Genomic DNA, 23,704 nt, shown 5'->3' with positions numbered 1-23,704 from the left:
TGTCGCACCCGCTACCTTGTAAACGTCGCACCCAGTGTGTCGAAAACGGATACACTGACAAGGCAGCGTGTGCGATGTTATCATTGCACCGTGCACTATTACTGCGCGCGATGTGGGTGGTCCTGTGGGCAAACCACCTAACACTGTGGTTTGCGCCCACTAACTGCTAAGGCCACCTAACCGGCTTAGTGCCGGTTAGTGAATCGAGGCCTTCATGTGCTTTAGTGATGATCACCAAAGCTGCTTGTCTATTAGCACAGCATGGTTAAAGGAATACCCCACAAGGTGTTAATAGAATTAGCCCACACGTTTTAGAAAACTGTACAAACAACAAGGTTGCTATAGAAATCACTGTGGATTATGGAGTGAATTTAATGTATCAGAATCTGACTTTTTTTTTTTAATTACTCTGACAAAAAATACTGACACATCCTAACTGTTTTATCTTTGAAGCTTATAAAGTGAACCTGAGGTAAAAATAAACTGATGAAATAAAGTCATTTTTAGGAGTAGTAAACATAACGGTTAAAGAGCAAAATGTTTTTTTTTTTTTTTTATATACCTCCCGCTTCCCCTCCTAATTTGGCCCTACACTACCATTCACACATTACATGATGCATACATAGGCATACAGTATGCCTACGATAAGGATTAGATTGTTATCTAGACCAAAGCACTGTATGTTTTACCTTTTTTTTTTTTTTTTTTTTTTTAAATCTGAGCTGGCAGGCTTGATTGCGGCGACCCCCTCTGCGTAGTGCAGGGAACACAGGCTCATGCGGGTGCTTGTTCCCTGCTAATCTCGCAAGAAGCGAGATGACTCCTTTTGGTGGTCCCCAGAGAGCTACACTGCTACTGCCAATCGGCGTTAGGTGGTCGGGAGCAGGTTAAACATCTACAAAGTAGGTTGAATGTTTTAGGGCACGTTTCCACTTGAGCGGAAACCGCCGCAAATCCGCAGAGTTTCCCCGCAGGCGAATAGTGCGGGGAAACTCTGCCATAGGGTGCAATGGTAACGCCGGCCGAATCGCTACCGCTAGCGATACGGCCGGCTTTTCCATCCGAATCGGCGCGGGAGGCTGCGGATCCCATAGCCGTGCATGGCACGGCTGATGGGATTCATGTGCTTTCCCCGCAGACCCGGAAGAGCCGGTTCGCGTATCCCAGACGCGCGCCGCTCTAGTGGAATCGCGCCCTCAGTCTCTAATCAGTGTCAGCCTATTAAGTGTCCCAAAGTTAGAAAAAGATCAATAGTTCATGTATTTTATTTATCCCTGCCCTCAGAAGTTGTATTCTCCCAGGAAACTTATGTCTGTAATTTGCTTATCGTTGATGTTTACTATATACCCAACAATCTACTGGCAAGACAAAATCTCTCACTTACATGCCTAGAAATTAACTTTTTCAGGCAGCAAAATAAAGCAGGTAAAACAGCCTGGTTATTAGTATTTTGTACTGCACATACCAGTTTATCTCATGTCACATTTTGCCTCAGGTACATTTAAATCAAAGAACTTACGTATTTTTCAGACTATAAGACGCACCTAGGTTTAGAGGGCAAACATTGGGGGGGGGCGAAAAAAACTACACCTGGTGCATCTACGGTCCAGGGGCATCTTGTAGATGTTCTTTCCCTTTGGTGCCCTCCTCCTGTCCCCTTGGTTTCCTTCTAATGCCCCATTTATGTCCCTCTTTGTATCAATATCATATCCCCCTTTGTGTCCTCCAGATTTTCCCCTTCGTGTCCTCCAAATGTCCCACTTTGTGTCCAGATTTTTCCCCAGAGTGTCCTCTAAATATCCCTCTTTAAGTCCTCCATTTGCCCCCCTTCAAGTCCTTAATATGTATCCCTTTGTGTCCTTCTGATGTCCCCCTCCATCACTCGCTTCATCGCTGGAGCCCGCAGTGATGAGCTTCTGGCTGCCTCCTGTCTTCCTGATGTCCCCCTCTATGTCCTACTGCATGAATGCAATTAGCGGCAGTGGCAGCCGCTATCACTCACCTCATCACTGGAGCCTGCGGTGATGAGCCACTGCCGGCCCCCTCCTGTCCTCGGTGTTGTCCTCTGTGTGTCCGGCTCGATTTCCCCCTCTGTTAATATAACAAGCAGCGGCAGCCGCGGGCATCATCATCCAGACGCGACCGGCACTAGAGTGAAGGCATGTGAGAGGGAAGCGCCTGACCGTGCGGGTTCCAAGGATGAGGTATGTGATGCCCGCGGCTGCCGCTGCTTGTTATATTAACAGAGGGGGAAATCGATCCAGACGCCGGACACACCGAGGACAACACCGAGGACAACACCGAGGACAGGAGGGGGCCGGCAGCAGCTCATCACCGCAGGCTCCAGCAATGAGGCGAGTGACAGCGGCTGCCGCTAATTGCATTCATGCAGGGAAAGTTTAGGACACCGGTGAGTGCAGGGAGTCTCCGACATCGTGGCAGGTCAGCGGTTAATATTGGCAAGTCGGGGGCTCCCTGCCTTTGGACTATAAGACGCAGGAACTTTTTCTCCCTACATTAGGGGGAGAAAAAGTGCGTCTTATAGTCCGGAAAATACGGTAGTTCTCTAGTTGTCTTTAGAGACTCATATAAACAGAGTTAGCTCATCAACTGGCCAGAGAACGTGCTTACAATGTTGAAATACACTTTCAAATGTAATGAAAAGCACCATATTTTTTCGGACTATAAGATGCACCTTTTCTCCCCCTAAAGTGTGTCTGTGTATCTTATAGTCCGAATAATAACACATTCGGATTGGCGCCAGGTGTCCCCCACAAATTCCTTCATATTGCAGCGTCTGCTGCCACCAGTCCCAGACACTGTGCCAGGGGTGCCCTTAGGCATCATAGGTATGGCGTGATAGGTGCATGCCTCTCCAATCAGCAGGAAGTACCCTGGCATCTGGTTACTGCTGCTGAGGGAGTGCACCAATGATGGAGCCGTGGTCTCGCCCACAAAAATCATCGGTTCCAGTTAAGAAAGGGAGCAGTGTGCAGCTGTGATTGGTGGGTCTGGGGCACCACCCCTACCTGATTGGTATATAGCTTTTCAAGGCTTGTCGAAGGCTATGTGCGGACCGAAGCGGCGCACACCGCACTGGCTGCATGGGAGAGAGATGACACAGAAGGACAAATTACACTGGAGGACATGGAGATGAAGGAGGACATGGGGATAAATGAGGAGACGAGGACAAATAAGGAGACAAAGCGACACAAGAGGTACAAGGAAGGCACAAGGGGGACAGAATAAATGGGGGCAAAAAGGTCCATAAAATGACCCTGCACCATGGACGCACCAGGTTTAGTATATTTTTTCCCTGTTTTATGTCCTCTAAACCTAGGTGCATCTCATCATCAGTGTTACTCAGACGTTTCAGCAGGACAAGCTGTTCTTTGTATAGAGTTCTATGGCTTAGGCGCGGTTCACATTAGCGTTTTCTTCCGGATCGTTACGTATACTGTACAAACGGAACTGATGTGAATGGATCCAATGTTAACAGATTGGATCCATTCACATGCGTCCGTTGGTACGGATACGTTCCGGTCCACCGATCTAAAAAATGCTGCAGGCCCTAATTTTCCGGACCGTTCTGCCCAGCGGAATGGATCCGGACACAAAATACTGCAGCATTGGGGCAATGAGAAACGGAACGTTTTTTCTAACTAGTGAATAAACAGACTGTTCCACAGGGGATGGGGGCATGTGCCGACGTGCCGGGTGTTTGAGGGTTTATTCATACCTTATTTTCAGTAGTAGCCGGCGGTAAAGGCTTCCGTCGTCTTCCGCGTCATGTGACTGTGTAGTCACAGCGGAAGAAGAGGAAGCCTCTACCGCCGGCTACTACTGAAAATAAGGTATATATTTTCTGAATGAAAACGGATCTGATCAATCATTGATCAGATCCGTTTTCACTATGTGAGCCAGGCCACGCCTGAGCCATCCGGATCCGGTGAAGCGGAGACCGGATCCGCTCACTGGATCCTTTTGGCTCAAAACGCCAATGTGAATTGGGCCTTACTAGATGGATAGTTGCAGTGAGGTTCCTAGTTAAACTGAGAAATATGTAACATTAGCGGTTGATGTTGGTCTCTTGGCTTCAGCTTTATCTTGTCAGTACTTCTTAGAAAGTTCAGTGTTTACTGGGGACAAAGTTTTTTTTTTTTTTTTTTGCCTGCAGTCTAACTTGAGACAAGTGAAAGTGGCCAGGGGGTGCTTGTTTTTGGAAATGCTGAAATATCTGGCTTGAGGTGGAAAAAGCTCCCACAGTCCCAAGGTTTGAACCCGAGTCTTCTCCTAGCTGAATACTAGGATGGTTAAGGACGTCAGGAGGTTCTCTTCATAACCCAAGACCCGGACGTTGGGTTCCAGAGGTATTGTTTGAGGGACATTTGGGGTTTTATCTCTGTGCTGGAGATTGCGTTTGATGGAGCCCATGAAACCTCTGGAGTTTCACCAGTACATTGCAGAGTGGGTGCTCTGAGGCTCCAGCCCAACCAGGTTTTCCACCGGTAATTCCTCAGGAATATCTGCTATCTTATGTTCCATGGTTTGCATGTCCAGCATAGCCAGGAGAAAAGGCTTACCAATCAGAGGAGTCATGCTGTTGCAACTGGTTGGGCGCATTAGCGTACTACCTTTGTCTTCTGGAGCTGGGCCACTTTCTACAGGAAGTTCACTGCTGATGACATCAGGATCCTGAAAGATATAATAGCTGGTGAGGATTTGTTATAGATGTATACAGCAGCATCAATACTAATACACAAAACTGCTCGGCAATCCAACAGTATGCCCATGCTGTAAAACATAGGTGTTAAACTCCAGTCCTCGACGGCCATATCCATGCCAATGTTTAGGATAGACTGAGAAATTAGTTCTAGTTGATGAACACCACCTTTTCTGATTTAGGCTTTGTTCACATTATAAAATCGCCAGTGCAATCGCAAGCGCTGGGCTATTTATTGAGTTTTCAATATAGCAGAGGAGTTGGGTGTAGCGAGTGCACACTATATATATCAGCTGCAAAAACATTTAGAATGATGGTGCAACATCCAGAATAATGTATAGTTTATCCAACATTGCTAAGAGAAAAATAGATTTCCGGGAGCAGCTCATCATAACAGTAAAACTCAACTTTTAATAGACTTCCTTAAAATAAATGGGAACCGCTTTAAAAAAAAAAAAAAAAAAAAAATTAGATACTTACCCAAGGAGAGGGAAGGCTCTGGGTCCTATAGAGCTTTCCGGCTCCTCTCCTGGTCCCGTTGTTCCGGTGTTGGCTCGCCTGGTAGCAGTATTTGATTAAATTAGTCAAATACTGCTTTGCCTGGCCAAAGGAGACTCCAGAAGTCTTCAGGGAGCCCGAGTGCTCCTGAAGAAGGGCGGCCCTGTATTGCGCCTGCGCACTCTCTTGCACGCTCACACCTGTGCAGTATGGAGCCGCACGTCTTTGGGAGGACACGGCTCCCGAAAACTTCCAAATATCCTTTCGGTGGGGGATTGAAACAGGGGGAGCCAGCACAGGATAGAGAGCCCCGAGAGAGGAGACGGAAGGCTCTATACAACCCAGAGCCTTCCCTCAAGTATTTGCTTCATTTTTTGTTTTTTTAAATGCGGTTCCCGTTTACTTTAAAAAGTACTTCCATGCAGCAATAAAATTGTATATACAGAGAGATACTTATCAAGCACATGCAGTCAGATAAAGGTGCGGAGGATGAGTCAATCCTCCGCACCGCTATGACTGCATGTGCTTGATAAGTATCTCTCTGTATCTACAATTTTATTGCTGCATGGAAGTACTTTTTAAGGAAGTCTATTAAAAGTTGAGTTTTACTGTTATGATGAGCTGCTCCCGGAAATCTATTTTTCTCTTAGCAATGTTGTATTTGAGTTTTTCCCTGCGCTTAGAAAAACACTTTTGTGAGCTCTTTTCTAAGCGCTTTTGCTAAGCGGTTAAGATTTTCACTTCCTGACGTTAGTCAGGAAAGGAACTCGTGTAGCCGGAAATAAATACAATGTATTTATTAATAAAAGCACTTTTTCAAGCATTTTGCGATTTCCCTGTACCTTCCATTGAGCCAAAGTGCTCAGAAAATGGTACATGTAGAGCGTTTGCGATTTCAAGGAAACTGAAACGCTAAAATGTGAACACTGTCATAGGAAATCATTGCACAAGCACTTTTAGGGCAATTTGCTAAATCGCCATGGCTTAAAAAAAAAAAAAATTTGGCTAACACTCAGTGTGAACAAGCCCTCAGTCCCATCAATTTGAGCTGTGCCAAAAATGTGTGAGGACTTCAGCTATTGAGGACTGAAGTCTGACATCCCCGCTCTAAGCCAAGGTAATGGTTAATATAGTGGTGTCCAGTAAAGTGAAGCTGACTGCATACAGTTCAATAGAAATGATCCGTTTTCAAAAGACATCGATTGTTTTGACCAAAACCTTAGGTTCCTTTCAGACTGGTGCGGTGCAATGGGTCATTTTACCACATCTCACCGCTATGCTAATGAAAGCCTGTGGGTGATTTCATACAGTATGCGGTGTGCCAGAAGTAGCCAATCTACCACATGGACAAACAAACGTTACCACGCAACCTCAGCGGCGGACTGGAAGTCATGTAAGTCTATGGCAAAACAGGGTTTGATACAATGTTTGCATTATGATGTTGCGGCTCTAAAACAGGAAGTGACCACAACAAGAGTCACTTCCTGTTTGGATCTCGGCCAGAAGAGGATTACCGCATTCTAACACGGGAATCCCTGAAGGCCTGATTTTTGGTGGTGTGGTGCAGCCCCTGTATACAGTCTGAAGCCGGCCTTACTGCAATCCTGCTACTGCACTGATCAGTTTTCTAACTTTTTTTCAAGTTAAATTGAAAAAAAAAAAAAATTCTGTCAGGCAGGTTGGAAATTTTGATTTCATTTCATCATCAATGTGATGCGCGGACAACAGCGAGTTGGGGTCGGCAAGCACGGTGACCGGAATTCATGTAAGTCTATGGTGATGTAGCCTTTTTTCTTTTTTTACATTTTCTGCGTTTGTGCTGAGACGCGCTTGCGTGGAAGCATATTTTTTCAATACACTTCCGTGCAATACTAGTTTCGGGCCCAGGAAGTACCTCGCAGGTTGCGGCTTAGCTTCCGATTGGAGGAAGCTCACGGAGGTGGGGACAGAAGCGGGCAGAGAGCACAATACGTTAAATGAGAGAATTCAAGTTTTCACTATACATATATATGCAGGCTCTTAAATTTCAGCGTAGTTCTCAGCTGAGGTGGTTGGTCATATTTGCCTTTGCTGAGAATCTAGGGTATGTCTGGTGGCCCCAATGCATCCGAGAGATCTATAGTGCCAGATTGTCTCAGCTGCCTGCATTGTTCTGCCTACCACTCCTGCTTGAAGCCACTCTGCATATATATATATATATATATATATATATATATATATATATATATATATATATATATATATATATATATATATATATATATATATATATATATATATATATATATATATATATATATATATATATATATATATATATATATATATATATATATATTATAATTGCCTAAGGAGAGGGTATCCACTGCATCCTAATGAGGCTTCCTTGCTGTCCTTTGATCCGCCAGCTGATCGGGGCCTGCACGCTTCTGGCATAAGCAAGGCCACACCTGCACAGTAGCATGGAGCTGCTTGTGCATGAGCGGGTTCAGCTTAGACAGGCGTGGCCACTCTTTTGCCTCAAGAAGAGCGCAGCCCTGGTCAAATTACTGACAAGCCCTCGTCAGAGAACTTAGGAGGGTCTGTGCTCGGCCCCCAGAGTGAAGGATTAGGATCCAGAGGCTTCCCTCTTCTTAAGTATGCAATTTTGTACCCGAGCGTACGAGAGGAATTGGCGCAGGAGACTTGGGCGCTGGATACAGCCTGTATGGCTTTTCCTGCTCCTGCAAAATTCTCATCGATGTTAAATACTATTCCCCCTCCAGGCCACCATGGATGGTGGGGAATGAAATAATTCAGCTTCCAGCAGTTGCTGGAGGCCCGAATTATAGTGTTTTATAAGTAACTTCAGCTCCGTCTTCTGACGCCGCCGAAGTTACTCACTGCTGCGCCCAAGTCTCCTGCTCTGGAATGAAAGTGTACCCAAGTTTCGGCTCAGGTATACTTTAAATCTTACATTCACAGGGGAAGGTAAAGTTTCTTGGGTACCTGTCCTTTACATTTGCTCTTTGCACTGTTTCACTGATTAAGGCAAATAATGTCACAGATCCTACCTGTGTGCAGTAGATGATCCGCTCCAGTATGGTAGAGAAGTTTAGTCAGTAATCAGGTGTGTGCTGCCAACACTGCGTCATTATTCTATATGTAAAACACAGAGTGCAGAAAGCAGGTCAGTTAGCCACCACTACTTGCTCTTAGATTCCTGAGATATTCCAACTTCCTACCTAAAAGGTGCCCATTAACCGAACAATACTTTTTCTCGGATGTCATCATGCGATCAGATTTTTTTAAAGATCAAATTGTACAGAAAACCACCCAGTATGTGGCGAAAATCAACATAAGACAATTCTATGATTAACCACTTCAGGACCACAGTCTTTCTACCCCTTAAGGACCAGGCACTTTTTTTCCATTCAGACCACTGCAGCTTTCACGGTTTATTGCTCGGTCATACAACCTACCACCTAAATGAATTTTACCTCCTTTTCTTGTCACTAATACAGCTTTCTTTTGGTGCTATTTGATTGCTCCTGCGATTTTTACTTTTTATTATATTCATCAAAAAAGACATGAATTTTGGTAAAAAAAATGATTTTTTTAACTTTCTGTGCTGACATTTTTCAAATAAAGTAAAATTTCTGTATACATGCAGCGCGAAAAATGTGGACAAACATGTTTTTGATTAAAAAAAAACCCATTCAGTGTATATTTATTGGTTTGGGTAAAAGTTATAGCGTTTACAAACTATGGTGCCAAAAGTGAATTTTCCCATTTTCAAGCATCTCTGACTTTTCTGCGCACCTGTCAGGTTTCATGAGGGGCTAAAATTCCAGGATAGTACAAATACCCCCCAAATGACCCCATTTTGGAAAGAAGACATCCCAAAGTATTCAGTGAGAGGCATGGTGAGTTCATAGAAGATTTTATTTTTTGTCACAAGTTAGCGGAAAATGACACTTTCTGACAAAAAAAAAGAAAAAAAAAAAAAGTTTCCATTTCTTCTAACTTGCAACAAAAAAAAATGAAATCTGCCACGGACTCACTATGCTCCTCTCTGAATACCTTGAAGTGTCTACTTTCCAAAATGGGGTCATTTGTGGGGTGTGTTCACTGTCCTGGCATTTTGGGGGGTGCCTAATTGTAAGCACCCCTGTAAAGCCTAAAGATGCTCATTGGACTTTTGGCCCCTTAGCGCAGTTAGGCTGCAAAAAAGTGCCACACATGTGGTATTGCCGTACTCAGGAGAAGTAGTATAATGTGTTTTGGGGTGTATTTTTACACATACCCATGCTGGGTGGGAGAAATATCTCCATAAATGACAATAGTTTTATTTATTTTTTTTACACACAATTGTCTATTTATAGAGATATTTCTGCCACTCAGCATGGGTATGTGGAAAAATACACCCCAAAACACATTATACTACTTCTCCTGAGTACGGCGATACCACATGTGTGGCACTTTTTTGCACCCTAACTGCGCTAAGGGGCCCAAAGTTCAATGAGTATCTTTAGGATTTCACAGGTCATTTTGAGAAATTTCGTTTCAAGACTACTCCTCACGGTTTAGGGCCCCTAAAATGCCAGGACAGTATAGGAACCCCACAAATTACCCCATTTTAGAAAGAAGACACCCCAAGGTATTCCGTTAGGAGGATGGTGAGTTCATAGAAGATTTTTTTTTTTGTCACAAGTTAGCGGAAATTGATTTTAATTGTTTTTTTTCACAAAGTGTCATTTTCCGCTAACTTGTGACAAAAAATAAAATCTTCTATGAACTCACCATACTCCTAACGGAATACCTTGGGGTGTCTTCTTTCTAAAATGGGGTCATTTGTGGGGTTCCTATACTGCCCTGGCATTTTAGGGGCCCTAAACCGTGAGGAGTAGTCTTGAAACCAAATGTCGCAAAATGACCTGTGAAATCCTAAAGGTACTCATTGGACTTTGGGCCTCTTAGCGCACTTAGGGTGCAAAAAAAGTGCCACACATGTGGTACCGCCGTACTCAGGAGAAGTAGTATAATGTGTTTTGGGGTGTATTTTTACACATACCCATGCTGGGTGGGAGAAATATCTCTGTAAATGACAATTGTTTGATTTTTTTTTACACACAATTGTCCTTTTACAGAGAGATTTCTCCCACCCAGCATGGGTATGTGTAAAAATACACCCCAAAACACAATATACTACTTCTTCTGAGTACGGCGATACCAATGTGTGACACTTTTTTGCAACCTAGGTGCGCTAAGGGGCCTAACGTCCTATTCACAGGTCATTTTGAGGCCTTTGGATTCTAGACTACTGCTCACGGTTTAGGGCCCCTTAAATGCCAGGGCAGTATAGGAACCCCACAAGTGACCCCATTTTAGAAAGAAGACACCCCAAGGTATTCTGTTAGGAGTATGGTGAGTTCATAGAAGATTTTTTTTTTGTCATAAGTTAGCGGAAAATGACACTTTGTGAAAAAAAAAACAATACATATCAATTTCCGCTAACTTGTGACAAAAAATAAAATCTTCTATGAACTCATCATACACCTAACAGAATACCTTGGGGTGTCTTCTTTCTAAAATGGGGTCACTTGTGGGGTTCCTATACTGCCCTGGCATTTTACGGGCCCAAAACTGAGTAGTCTGGAAACCAAATGTCTCAAAATGACTGATCAGGGGTATAAGCATCTGCAAATTTTGATGACAGGTGGTCTATGAGGGGGCAAATTTTGTGGAACCGGTCATAAGCAGGGTGGCCTCTTAGATGACAGGATGTTTTGGGCCTGATCTGATGGATAGGAGTGCTAGGGGGTGACAGGAGGTGATTGATGGGTGTCTCAGGGGGCGGTTAGAGGGGAAAATAGATGCAATCAATGCACTGGGGAGGTGATCGGAAGGGGGTCTGAGGGGGACCTGAGGGTTTGGCCGAGTGATCAGGAGCCCACACGGGGCAAATTAGGGCCTGATCTGATGGGTAGGTGTGCTAGGGGGTGACATGAGGTGATTGATGGGTGTCTCAAGGTGTGATTAGAGGGGGGAAATAGATGCAAGCAATGCACTAGCGAGGTGATCAGGGCTGGGGTCTGAGGACGTTCTGAGGTGTGGGCGGGTGATTGGGTGCCCGCAAGGGGCAGATTAGGGTCTAATCTGATGGGTAACCGTGACAGGTGGTGATAGGGGGTGATTGATGGGTAATTAGTGGGTGTTTAGAGGAGAGAAGAGATGTAAACACTGCACTTGGGAGGTGATCTGATGTCGGATCTGCGGGCGATCTATTGGTGTGGGTGGGTGATCAGATTGCCCGCAAGGGGCAGGTTAGGGGCTGATTGATGGGTGGCAGTGACAGGGGGTGATTGATAGGTGATTGACAGGTGATCAGTGGGTTATTACAGGGAATAACAGATGTAAATATTGCACTGGCGAATTGATAAAGGGGGGTCTGAGGGCAATCTGAGCGTGTGGGCGGGTGATTGGGTGCCCGCAAGGGGTAGATTAGGGTCTAATCTGATGGGTAACAGTGACAGGTGGTGATTGATAGGTGATTGATGGGTAATTAGTGGGTGTTTAGAGGAGAGAATAGATGTAAACAATGGATTTGGGAGGTGATCTGATGTCGGATCTGCGGGCGATCTATTGGTGTGGGTGGGTGATCAGATTGCCCGCAAGGGGCAGGTTAGGGGCTGATTGATGGGTAGCAGAGACAGGGGGTGATTGACGGGTGATTGACAGGTGATCAGGGGGGATAGATGCATACAGTACACGGGGGGAGGGGTCTGGGGGGGGTCTGGGGAGAATCTGAGGGGTGGGGGGGTGATCAGGAGGGGGCAGTGGGCGGGGGGGGGGGGGGGGATAAAAAAAAATAGCGTTGACAGATAGTGACAGGGAGTGATTGATGGGTGATTAGGGGGGTGACTGGGTGCAAACAGTGGTCTGGGGGGTGGGCAGGGGGGGGTCTGAGGGGTGCTGTGGGCGATCAGGGGGCAGGGGGAGGGAAATCAGTGTGCTTGGGTGCAGACTAGGGTGGCTGCAGCCTGCCCTGGTGGTCCCTCGGACACTGGGACCACCAGGGCAGGAGGCAGCCAGTATAATAGGCTTTGTATACATTACAAAGCCTATTATACAATGTAAGTGCGGCGATCCGGGTGCTAGTAACCCGCCGGCGCTTCCGAACGGCCGGCGGGTTACTACGAGCGGTGGGCGGAGCCAGTCCCCGGCGGCTGATCGCGTCACGAATGACGCGATCGCCGCATAACCACTCCCGCAGCCGCCCCCGCCGATGGGCGTATTGCGGTCGTTTGGGCCCGGACTTTGCCGCCGCCCATCGGCTGGGGGCGGTCCTTAAGTGGTTAATTGGTATACAGAATTTTGTCTATATGAATGTTTGATTTTACAATCGAAACTGAAGAGAGAAAGCACACTAATAAATCAGTTTATGGGAACAATCAATAATTACCCACCAATTACTTGTGATCATTAGATTTGCTGGGATCATATCTAAGTAAAATATTGTACCGTTAATGGGCACCTTTAGAGGACACAAACAGGAAGTGGCAATATCTGAGGAACGGGATCTGACAGAGACAAAGTAAAGGTAAGTAGCTAATCATGCTACAGAGGAGAACATACAAACAATTTTTATTTAAAGTAAACCTAAAGCTTAAAAAAAAAAAAAAAAACCCTCATACTTACCTTAGTAGGGGCGAAGCCTCTGGATCCTGATGTTTATGACACCTTAGCTGCCAGCTGTGTCCCTCTTCCTCTGCATGGCCACGCTCCCCTCTGTGTACGAGCAGGGGCACATGGACGGCCATGCCTGTGCAGTAGCACAAAGCTGTGCATGCACGAAGATAAAAGCTGTGCATAAGTGGCTCCGTGATACTGCATAGGCGCCGGAAGTACTGTGAGCCTGCACCTACGTACACACCTACAGGCACCTGCGTACATGGAGGGGAGCACAGCCGAAAGGCTGTAGGAGAGGGCCTTTGGAAGATCAGAAAAGCCTCAGAACCATCTAGAGCAGGGGTGCCCAATAGGTGGATCGCAAACTACCGGTAGATCGCTACTGCCCATTTGGTAGATCGTGGCCATTTGCCCGCGTCACATTAAATTTTGAGGTCGGCAGCTGTCAGATTCTGCTGCCGGTCAATCGGAAGAGGCAGAGAGGAGAGGTAGCCAATAGGAGAAAGGCGTTGGAGGAAGCCGCAACATCATAGCTGGGGCGGCGCTGGGCACACTGCATCCACGCACGTTGCCTGCCGCCCCCTTCACCCGAGTGTTCCTTTAGCCGCCCATTTGCACTCCAACCGCGGCTGAAGGAGGGGAGACCAGGACAAGCCCCAGACACCCTGCTGGAACTGGAGGGAGGTAAGTGGCCCAGACCCCTGCACCTAGCTATATATACACTGAAGGCACTTACACCTAACCATGCTGTACCTGGCAACCTATACAGAAGGCCACTACACCTAGCTATATATACTGAAGGCACCTACACCCAACCATGCTGTACCTGGCTACCTATACAGAAGGCCACTACACCTAGCTATATATACTGAAGGGACCGACACCCAACCATACTGTACCTGTATACCTATACAGAAGGCCACTACACCTAGCTATATATACTGAAGGCACCTACACCCAACCATGCTGTACCTGGCTACCTATACAGAAGGCCACTACACCTAGCTATATATACTGAAGGCACCTACACTCAACCATGCTGTACCTAGCTACCTATACAGAAGGCCCCTACACCTAGCTATATATACACTGAAGGGACCGACACCCAACCATACTGTACCTGGATACCTATACAGAAGGCCCCTACACCTAGCTATATATACTGAAGGCACCTACACCCAACCATGCTGTACCTGGCTACCTATACAGAAGGCCACTACCGTATTTCGCGCCGTATAAGACGCTCCGGAATATAAGACGCACCCAGGTTTAGAGGGCAAAAAACAGGGAAAAAAAAAATATATAAACTAAACCTGGTGCATCCATATTTCAGGAGTGTCTTATACATGACCTCCCCCAAATGGTGTCCTCCTGTGTACCTCATGTGCCCTCTTATCTCACCCTGTCTACCCAAGTTGTCCTGTGGTCTCCCCTGTGTCCTCTGGTCTCCCCCCTGTGTCCTCTGGTCTCCCCCCTGTGTCCTCTGGTCCCCCCCCTGTAGTTACCCCGTGGTCTCCCTTGTACCCTGTGGGTGCCCTCCTGTGTCCTCTGGTCCCCCCTGTGCCCTCCCCCGTGTCCTCTGGTCCCCTCCTGTCCCCTGCGGTTGCCCCCCTGTGTCCTCTGCCCCCCTGTGCCCTGTGGTCACCCCCCGTGTCCTCTGGTCCCCCCTGTGATCGCCCCGTCTCCTCTTGTTTCCCTCTGTGGTCCCCCCTGTGTCCTCTGGTCCCCCTGCTGTGTACTCTTGTCCCCCCCTGTACCCTGGGGTCACCCCCCTGTGTCCTCTGGTCCCCCCTGTGGTCGCCCCCCTGTGTCCTCTTGTCACCTCTGTACCCTGTGGTCCCCCCTGTGGTCCACCTCCTGTGTCCTCCTGTCCCCTGTGGTCGCCCCTGCTGTGTCCTCTTGCCCCCCCCCCCAGCGTCCTCATGTGTCCCCGCTGGCCTGGCCTGCCCCTCGCTTGTGTCTCCGGTCCCCCGCTTAGGTCTCCAGGTCCCCTGCAGTCAGCGGTAGCAGCTGAGCTTACCTCCTCCATGTGTCCCCGCTGGCCTGGCCTGCCCCTCGCTTGTGTCTCCGGTCCCCCGCTTATGTCTCCGGGTCCCCTGCAGTCAGCGGCAGCAGCTTACCTCCTCCATCTTGCCCGCGGCGATTGAAGACATCCGGCTTCCCCGTGCGGCTTCCTCTAGTGCCGGCTACTAATGACGCGTCATTGATGACGCGTCATTAGAAGCCAGCACTAGAGGAAGCCGCATGTCTTCAATCGCCGCGGGCAAGATGGAGGAGGTAAGCTGCTGCCGCTGACTGCAGGGACCCGGAGACATAAGCGGGGGACCGGAGACAAGCGAGAGGCAGGCCAGGCCAGCGGGGACACATGAGGACGCTGGGGGACACAGGCAGGGAATCCCCGATGGCGGCGGGTCGTATCGGCGGGCGCATGGAAGTCGGGGATTCCCTTCCTTTGCCATATAAGACGCAGGGACTTTTTCTCCCCATTTTTTGGGGAGAAAAAGTGCGTCTTATACGGCGAAAAATACGGTATATATACTGAAGGCACCGACACCCAACCATACTGTAACCTGGATACCTATACAGAAGGCCCCTACACCTAGCTATATATACACTGAAGGCACCTACACCTTACCATGCTGTACCTGACTACCTATACAGAAGGCCCCTACACCTAGCTATATATAATGAAGGCACCTAACTACACTATACCTAGCTATCTATACTGAAAGCACCTATACCTAGCTACCTAAATGTTGGTAGATCTCCTGGACTCGGCAAATTTTAAAGTAGCTCGCAAGCCGAAAAAGTGTGGGCACCCATGATCTAGAGCTTTCCCCCTACTGAGGTAAGTATCGAACTTGCGTTTTTTATGTGACTTCAGGTTTATTAAAAAAAAGAAAAAAAAAAAAAGTCATCCAGAGTTCAGGACACTTTAGAAACAGCTATTGCCCCTTTTACAGTCCATTGCCTCGTGCTGGTTTGCTGATAGCAATGAAGCACTGAACCCCTTCCAGACAGTTTTGGTATTGTTGGGTTCCATTCAGGTCAGTAACAAATCAATGAAAGGAGGAGCACTGTGTTACACTATTTATAATCACATCAGTCAGAGAGGCTCTTACAGGCCCTCAACTTGCAGAAACACTTACACTAGTCCTGGGGAATCTTTTAAGGGGGGAGGGGGATTCATACGTCCACTACTTGTTACAAATTCCAGCACCTCTTGGTTGATTTTGCATGGGTACGGCATATATCCTAATGAGAAGAACTCCCACAGCAGCACTCCAAAGAACCTGTAACAGATTGGAAGTCTTAACTATACTTTTATGGCCTAAAGACTAATATTATGTAAAGCAAACTTGACCTATTTTTTCCTTGCTTAAAGTGGAGCCCGCTCCCCACCATGTATGAGCAGGACAGCTGTGCTCGTACACAAAGATGAGTGCAGCCAAAAACTTTCAGAGGGTCCCTGCAACTGTGGTGGTCTCAAAGAAAATGAGGGAAGTTTCTGGAGAATCCAGAGGCTCACCTCTTCTTAGGTAAGTATCTCCAGTATTGGGCATCTCCAGTGATCTTTGAGAATCCACAGGGAATAGCTTAAGCGAAACCGTTAATGTGGACTGGATTTTTTAAAGACTGTCTTTAAAAAATCCAAAGGTTGTGGGACTGCGGTCACATTTTCCTTTTGAATAAACCTGGGTTATCCTGGAGTTATTAAGGAAAAAAAAAATCCCTTCTAGTGAGGATGCTGAATGCAGCTTCATTTAACAACCACTATACACACACACACACACACACACACACACACCTTAGCAGCTTTCACTATGATCTGATATGTCACAGGTGATGGCAGAAAATCCTAACCACTTAATGGCAGACAGTCAAAGTCCTAGTTATAGCTGTGTTTAGAAAAAGCAGCGTTAGTAGTCAGGGCCAGCGCTACAATACAGGCAAGAGGGGCAATTGCCCCCAGGCCCCAGAGTCCATAATGGCCCCCCAAGCAAGTGGATCTTGGTCAGCCGCAGATATGCGGCATAAGTTGTGTGGGTAAAGGAGGGTAGCCAGCAGCAGGCAGGAGCTCCCCGAGTGCTCTCCCCCCAATGTGCTGTGCGGGTCCCTGAGGGTACTACACACCTGTCAGCATCGTTGGGAAGTCCAGAAAGTCTTCTCCACTTCTTTCAGTCACAGCGTCTCCTCTCTGCTACCATCTAGTGGTGCCTCAGTACTGCACCACTGGAGGATTCAGAGAAGAGACGCCGTGACTGTGTGAAGTGGAGAAACCTTTCTAGACTTCCCGACGACGCTGATAGATGAGTAGTATCCTGGTCCTTTTGTTGCGATGCCCACCACACTGCATATGAGGAGGCGGCAACTCAATCCAGGGGACACCTCTAGCTATCTTGATGGGGGGCTAACTAATCATGTGGGGGGCACATCTTGATACCTCTATTGAAGGGGGGCTACCTATTTATGGGGGCACATCTACTTATCTACACTGGGGGGGGGGGGGGGACTACCTAATCATGAGGGCACATCTAGCTATCTATTCCGGGAGGGGGGCTGCCTAATCCTGGGGGGCACATACATCCATATTGGGGGAAGGGGGGCTACCTAATCATGTGTGGATGGGGACACATCTGGCTAACTCTACTGGAGGGGGGAGGCTGCCTATTTATGGGGCACATTTATCTATACTGGAGGGCTACCCAATCATGGGGGCACATCTAGCTATCTATTCTGGGCTACCTAATCCTGGGGAAAACTACTGGCCATCTATACTGGGGGATGGGGGGGACTACCTAACACTGGGGAGCACAGCTGGCCAGTCTGATGGAGACTTTGGGGGGGGGGGGGGGGGAGGGGGTCCATCAGTGGTTGGGGAAGGAGGAGGGGTCAAGGCCCCCCCCCCCAGTTACTTTTGCCCCGGGGCCCCATTGGAGCTAGAACCGGCCCTGTGGGTAGTGAATAGATGACATCAGTGTATTGGTTACCAGGAGTCGGTCTTGGAGGTAAATATTCCTTCTACAAAGGCTTCAGGTGGCATCCACTTAAAGTGGACCCAAATTAAAAAGATAAGATTTCAGAAATAAAATCTATTTTCTAAATAATAATAATAATAATAATAATAAATAACAGCCTTTTTTCAGCTGCATGATGACAAATATAAAATATTTTACATTTATTGGAGGAACCCCTCCCTTCCTTCCAAATTGCTAGGAAAAAAAAACGGCGAGTAGGTGGTGTCCGGCAATGGAGGAATTGCTAAGGGCTGCCCCCAGTATAATCCTAGTTGAAAAGAGAAGGGTGAAAAGCATGCACTGAAATGCTCATAGGTTTGAAGGAGTCTTACGCATTTTCTGAGAGGGACAGCGAGATGGAAAAAATACTCCAGACAGAGCATTATAAAAGGTTACATGGTACAATACAAAAAGACAGGCAGTTATTTAATTAGCTTTACTCTTAAAGGGAAACCGAGGTAAGAGTGATATGGGGGCTGCCAAATGTATTTCTCTGTAAACAATGCCACTTGCCTGGCAGTCCTGTTGCTCTTCTGGCATACGTAGTATCGAGTCAAAACTCTGAAACAAGCATATGGCTAATCCAGTAAAACCTGAGTCAGAGTACCTGATCTGCTGCATGTTTGTTCAGCGTCTATGGCTAAAATATTAAAGACACGGGACCAGGAAGACTGCCAGGCTACTGGTTTTGATTTTAAAAGGAAATAAATAGCAATGGCAGCCTCCATACCTTTTTGTAAAAGAGATATATTTTTATGTTATCTACAGATTACCTTTTTAGCAACTAGAAATTGCCCCAGAGGCTTCCCATGTCATCCTCAACCCCACCGCTGACCAGGGTCCTCTTTAGGCCCACACTTCCCTCCATGTACGAGTATGCACCTGTTTCATACTTGTGTTTGCAAGCCCTAGTGGTAATAGTTATAAATCAGCATGGTACCACAGCGTAATACTCAGACTTTAGATTCTTACCTGTAAATGTCACATGCCATTCCAAAGTCAACTAGTTTGGCCACACGTCCACTGCTGGTGTGAGTCAGAAGGCAGTTTCGGGCTGCAATATCCCTTGTGGACAACAAAACCAGGTAAGTGCACTATGTAAAGGACTTTCAATCAGTTTCTCTGACATAACTGTATAGCTATATACTTAAAGAAACACTGAAGCGGAAAAAAAAATTATTTGTATGTGTAGTACAGCTAAGAAATAAAACAGGAGCAGAGATATGTGTCTAATATTGTTTCCAATACAGGAAGAGTTAAGAAACTCCTGTTATCTATGCAAAAAAGCCACTGAGCTCCAAGACTTTCAAAGTCGCAGAGAGCTCCTCTTCTGAAGTTGTTATCTCAAGTGTCAGTCACTATTTTCTTTTTCTCTGCCAGAAGCCAGGTCAAAAGTTTGCTGGGCTGCTCTGTAAAAGCATTTAGAATGCTGAGTAGTGTATACACTGCAAATGATACAATAAACTGAGAATGATACAATGTTATAAAAACACTATAAAACTGAAAATAAAAATATGAGAATATTTTCTTTGCTTCTAATGTTCTAGTAATTATCCATACTACACAACCAATTCATTATATTACAATTTTTTCCTCTTCAGTGTCTCTAAGAGGCCTGGCTGAATCTGGGGCCTAAGGCCGTATACTATATGCTTTAAAGGAGTTATCAGGCAATTATAAAGCAAAATAAGTGCTACTTACCGGAGGCTTTGTCCAGCCCCAAGCTCCCAGCATGTCCCTCGCTGCAACTCCTGTGAGGTAAATCTCGGCCTGAACTCTGTGTGATATAAACTTTGATGTCTGGCTTACCTACGACTACCCTTTTTCTGTACACTTTTAAATACTAAATAAATCCCAATTGATCGTCTTTAACCAAGTGAGGTGGTGGGTCCACGTATTATCAACCATATCGGTGGCCAATGTGGTTTGCATAGGCTGAGTGACCACTATTGAGCATGACCTGATGGTGATAAGTGGAAAAGTGTGATGGAGTGCTCCCCTCCTGTCTTTATGGTTTTAATTGGAGTTTTAATAGGGGATATCAAGCGGTTTTGTATTGCATTTATTTGATAAGCACATGTAGAGCCTCCTGATTCAGTTACTATATTATAGTGGTTTCAAATTACAGAAGGGGGGTAGTTTACTACATCTGAAACCTAGCAGTTCAAGACAGGGCTGTCGAGTCAGAGTTGGAGTCTGAGTCGTGGTTTCAGAAACTGAGGAGTCAGGAGTCGGAGTCGCATGATTTTTGTACAAAATCCACAGCCCTGTTAAGTATTAGACTAAGGAGTCGGAGTCAGAGTCTGTGCAATTTTGGGTACCCGGAGTCGTGGTTTCAGAAACTGAGGAGTCGGAGTTGGAAGATTTTTGTACTGACTCCACAGCCCTGGTTCAAGAGGGTGCCGTCCACCCAATCAAGCAGAATTTCCCTATGAGGTTTTCTGCTGGGTCCCTTAAAGTGAACCTAAAGTCAAGTTAAAAAAAAAAAAAAAAAAAAAAAAAAAAGAGAGATTAACCACCTGAGGACCACAGTCTTTCTACCCCTTAACCACCTTAGCGGTATGGACGAGCTCAGCTCGTCCATTACCGCCGGTGGCTGCCGCTCAGGCCCTGCTGGGCCGATTTGCTCCCCGTAAAAAGCAGCACACGCAGCCGGCACTTTGCCAGCCGCGTGTGCTACCTGATCGCCGCCGCAGCGCGGCGATCCGCCGCGTGCAGCGGCGAAAGAGGGTCCCCCCAGCCGCCCGAGCCCTGCGCAGCCGGAACAAACAGTTCCGGCCAGCGCTGAGGGCTGGATCGGAGGCGGCTGACGTCAGGACGTCGGCTGACGTCCATGACGTCACTCCGCTCGTCGCCATGGCGACGAGCAAAACGAAACAAGGAAGGCCGCTCATTGCGGCCTTCCTTGTTACTGCGGATCGCCGGAGGCGATCAGAAATATGGGATAGGAGCGCCCTCTAGTGGGCTTTCATGCAGCCAACTTTCAGTTGGCTGCATGAAATAGTTTTTTTTTTATTAAAAAAAAACCCTCCCGCAGCTGCCCTGGCGATCTTAATAGAACGCCAGGGTGGTTAAGGACCAGAGCCTTTTCTCCATTCAATCCACTGCAGCTTTCACGGTTTATTGCTCGGTCATACACCCTACCACCTAAATGAATTTTACCTCCTTTTCTTCTCACTAATACAGCTTTCTTTTGGTGCTATTTGATTGCTGCTGCGAGTTTTAGTTTTTATTATATTCATCAAAAAACACATGAATGTTGTCAAAAAATGACTTTTTTTTTAACTTTCTGTGCTGACATTTTTCAAATAAAGTAAAATTTCCTATACATTTGAGCGCGAAAGTTATTTTGCTACATGTCTTTGATAAAAAAAAAAAAAACATTCAGTGTATATTTATTGGATTGGGTAAAAGTTATAGCGTTTACAAACTATGGTGCCAAAAGTGAATTTTCCCATTTTCAAGCATCTCTGACTTTTCTGCCCACCTGTCATGTTTCATAAGGGGCTAAAATTCCAGGATAGTATAAATACCCCCCAAATGACCCCATTTTGGAAAGAAGACATCCCAAAGTATTCACTGAGAGGCATGGTGAGTTCATAGAAGATTTTATTTTTTGTCACAAGTTAGCGGAAAAGTCCCAGCTGCTTACCGGTAGCCGTGTTTCGGCGAGTCCTCCAGGATGGCTGCTGCTGAGATATTGCTTGTCCCTCCCCAAACGGAAACACCTGTAAGAGTAATCAATTTAAAAGAACCCGCCCTTATATAAGGACTCCTCCTCCCTCACCAACTCAGTTATTAAGAGTACATCACCTTTAACATAAATCAAACTTAGCAACTATATTAAAATAGGGATGGGAACTCGGTAGCCATCCTGGAGGACTCGCCGAAACACGGCTACCGGTAAGCAGCTGGGACTTTCTCCCATCGTCCTCCAGGATGGCTGCTGCTGAGACCAGCGAGAAATTTTTCCTTAGGGAGGGATGATGGCTTGTAATACTTTTTTCCAAAAAACTCTGATCCTGGCTTAACAGTAGTTCAACTCTGTAGTGTTTCACAAAAGTTGTGTGTGACGACCATGTAGCTGCTTTACATATCTGTTCCAGGCTTGCTCACGACCTCTCTGCCCAAGAGGCTGCCAAGGATAGAGTAGAATGTGTTGTAATTCTAGTATGGAATACTTCCTGCGATTCCCTGTAAGCCCAACCTATTAGCTCCTTAACCCATCTAGCTCTTTTTTTTTTTTTTTCTTTTTTCTTTTTTTTTTTTTTTTTATGCCTGCAATCCCTTTGAGGCTCCCATATATGATACAAATAAATGGCTAGATCTTCTCCACTGAGCTGTCCTTTCTAAATAAACTATGATAGCTCTTCTCACATTAATCTGTTTCACTGCTTCTCTAACATCCTGCGGCTTGGGAGAAGAAGACGGTAAAACAATCTCCTGTGAACGATGAAAAGCTGAAGATATCTTTGGAAGATGGGCTAGGTCAGGTCTGAACACAATTCTGAATGAATAACCATATAAAAAGGTCCTTAACGGATAATGCCTGAATATCCCCAATTCTTCTAGCTGACGTTATTGCTACCTTTAATGTTAGATTCTTTAAAAGGGGTCTGAGCAATAGGTTCAAATTTATCAGAAGTCAAGAAATTTAGAACTAAAGATAAATCCCAAGGGGGAACTAATTTTTCTGGCATTGGTTGGAATGTCGCTAATGAAATTAAGACTTAACAAAAAATCTTCTTAGACAATTGTGTATGAAGAAAACCCAATAAGGCCGATACGTGGACTCTTAGGGCGCTTACCTTCAGCCCCATATCAATTCCACTCTGTAAAAATTCCCAAAATAATCTTAAGGTCATCCGTCTGTATATTATTCCTTTCCTTTCAGGAAGAATATGCGTTCCGAATTTTTGCATATTTCCTCGTTGTGGAAATCTTTCTGCAGTTAACTAAAGTAGATGCCACCTCTTTAGAAAACCAGTCTTACCAGGATTCTTTCCTCAATACCCAGGCTATCAACTTTTACATCTGGAGATTAGGATGAAAATTTGACTCCTGAACTAACAGGTCTTGTCTTTCCCAGATGCCATGGGCCTTTCAGGACTAGAGACAACAGATCAGGGAACCATGCCCTTCTCAGCCACCAGGGACCTATGAATATCACTGTTGCCCTTCAACCTCCATCTTTCTCAGCACCTTGGGAGTGAAGTTGAATGGTGGAAATGTGTAGAGGAGACCGCTCAGCCAGTCCACTAATAACTCATCCAATCTGTTCCCTGACACCGATGGGTGGAGAGAGCAGAAATCTTCCACCTTCATATCAAAAGGTAAACAGATCTGAACCCAATGCAAATTGTTGCAGATCTGCAACACATGAAAAACATATCAGACAAACGCCAAAGCAAAACAGATCTGAAAAAATGCAAAACAGATCTGAGACCAACGCATAAGCGAAACAGATCTGAGACCAACGCATAAGCGAAACAGATCTGAGACCAACGCATAAGCGAAACAGATCTGAGACCAACGCATAAGCGAAACAGATCTGAGACCAACGCATAAGCGAAACAGATCTGAGACCAACGCATAAGCGAAACAGATCTGAGACCAACGCATAAGCGAAACAGATCTGAGACCAACGCATAAGCGAAACAGATCTGAGACCAACGCATAAGCGAAACAGATCTGAGACCAACGCATAAGCAAAACAGATCTGAGACCCACGCATAAGCGAAACAGATCTGAGACCCACGCATAAGCGAAACAGATCTGAGACCCACGCATAAGC

The 23,704-nt window shown here is 46.2% G+C and overlaps 1 protein-coding gene across 3 annotated transcripts in view; it reads right to left on the bottom strand.

Moving 5' to 3' along the window:
• LOC137521084 (stAR-related lipid transfer protein 9-like) overlaps positions 1-23,704 on the bottom strand; it is a 94,241-nt gene that overhangs the window by 57,867 nt on the left and 12,670 nt on the right. For all 3 annotated transcript variants that reach the window (XR_011022025.1, XR_011022026.1, XM_068239863.1), the window contains exons 3-5: positions 18,883-18,975; positions 8,275-8,359; positions 4,584-4,695 (exon numbers count right to left, since the gene is read on the bottom strand). The gene's annotated coding sequence lies outside the window, so the exon portion shown is untranslated. The remainder of the gene's footprint in view (positions 1-4,583; positions 4,696-8,274; positions 8,360-18,882; positions 18,976-23,704) is intronic.

Source organism: Hyperolius riggenbachi, chromosome 6 (genome assembly GCF_040937935.1).
Source record: "Hyperolius riggenbachi isolate aHypRig1 chromosome 6, aHypRig1.pri, whole genome shotgun sequence".
Taxonomy (NCBI): Eukaryota; Metazoa; Chordata; class Amphibia; order Anura; family Hyperoliidae; genus Hyperolius; species Hyperolius riggenbachi.
The sequence above is the reverse complement of the archived record's forward strand: the minus strand, read 5'-3'. Positions and strand labels throughout refer to the sequence as shown.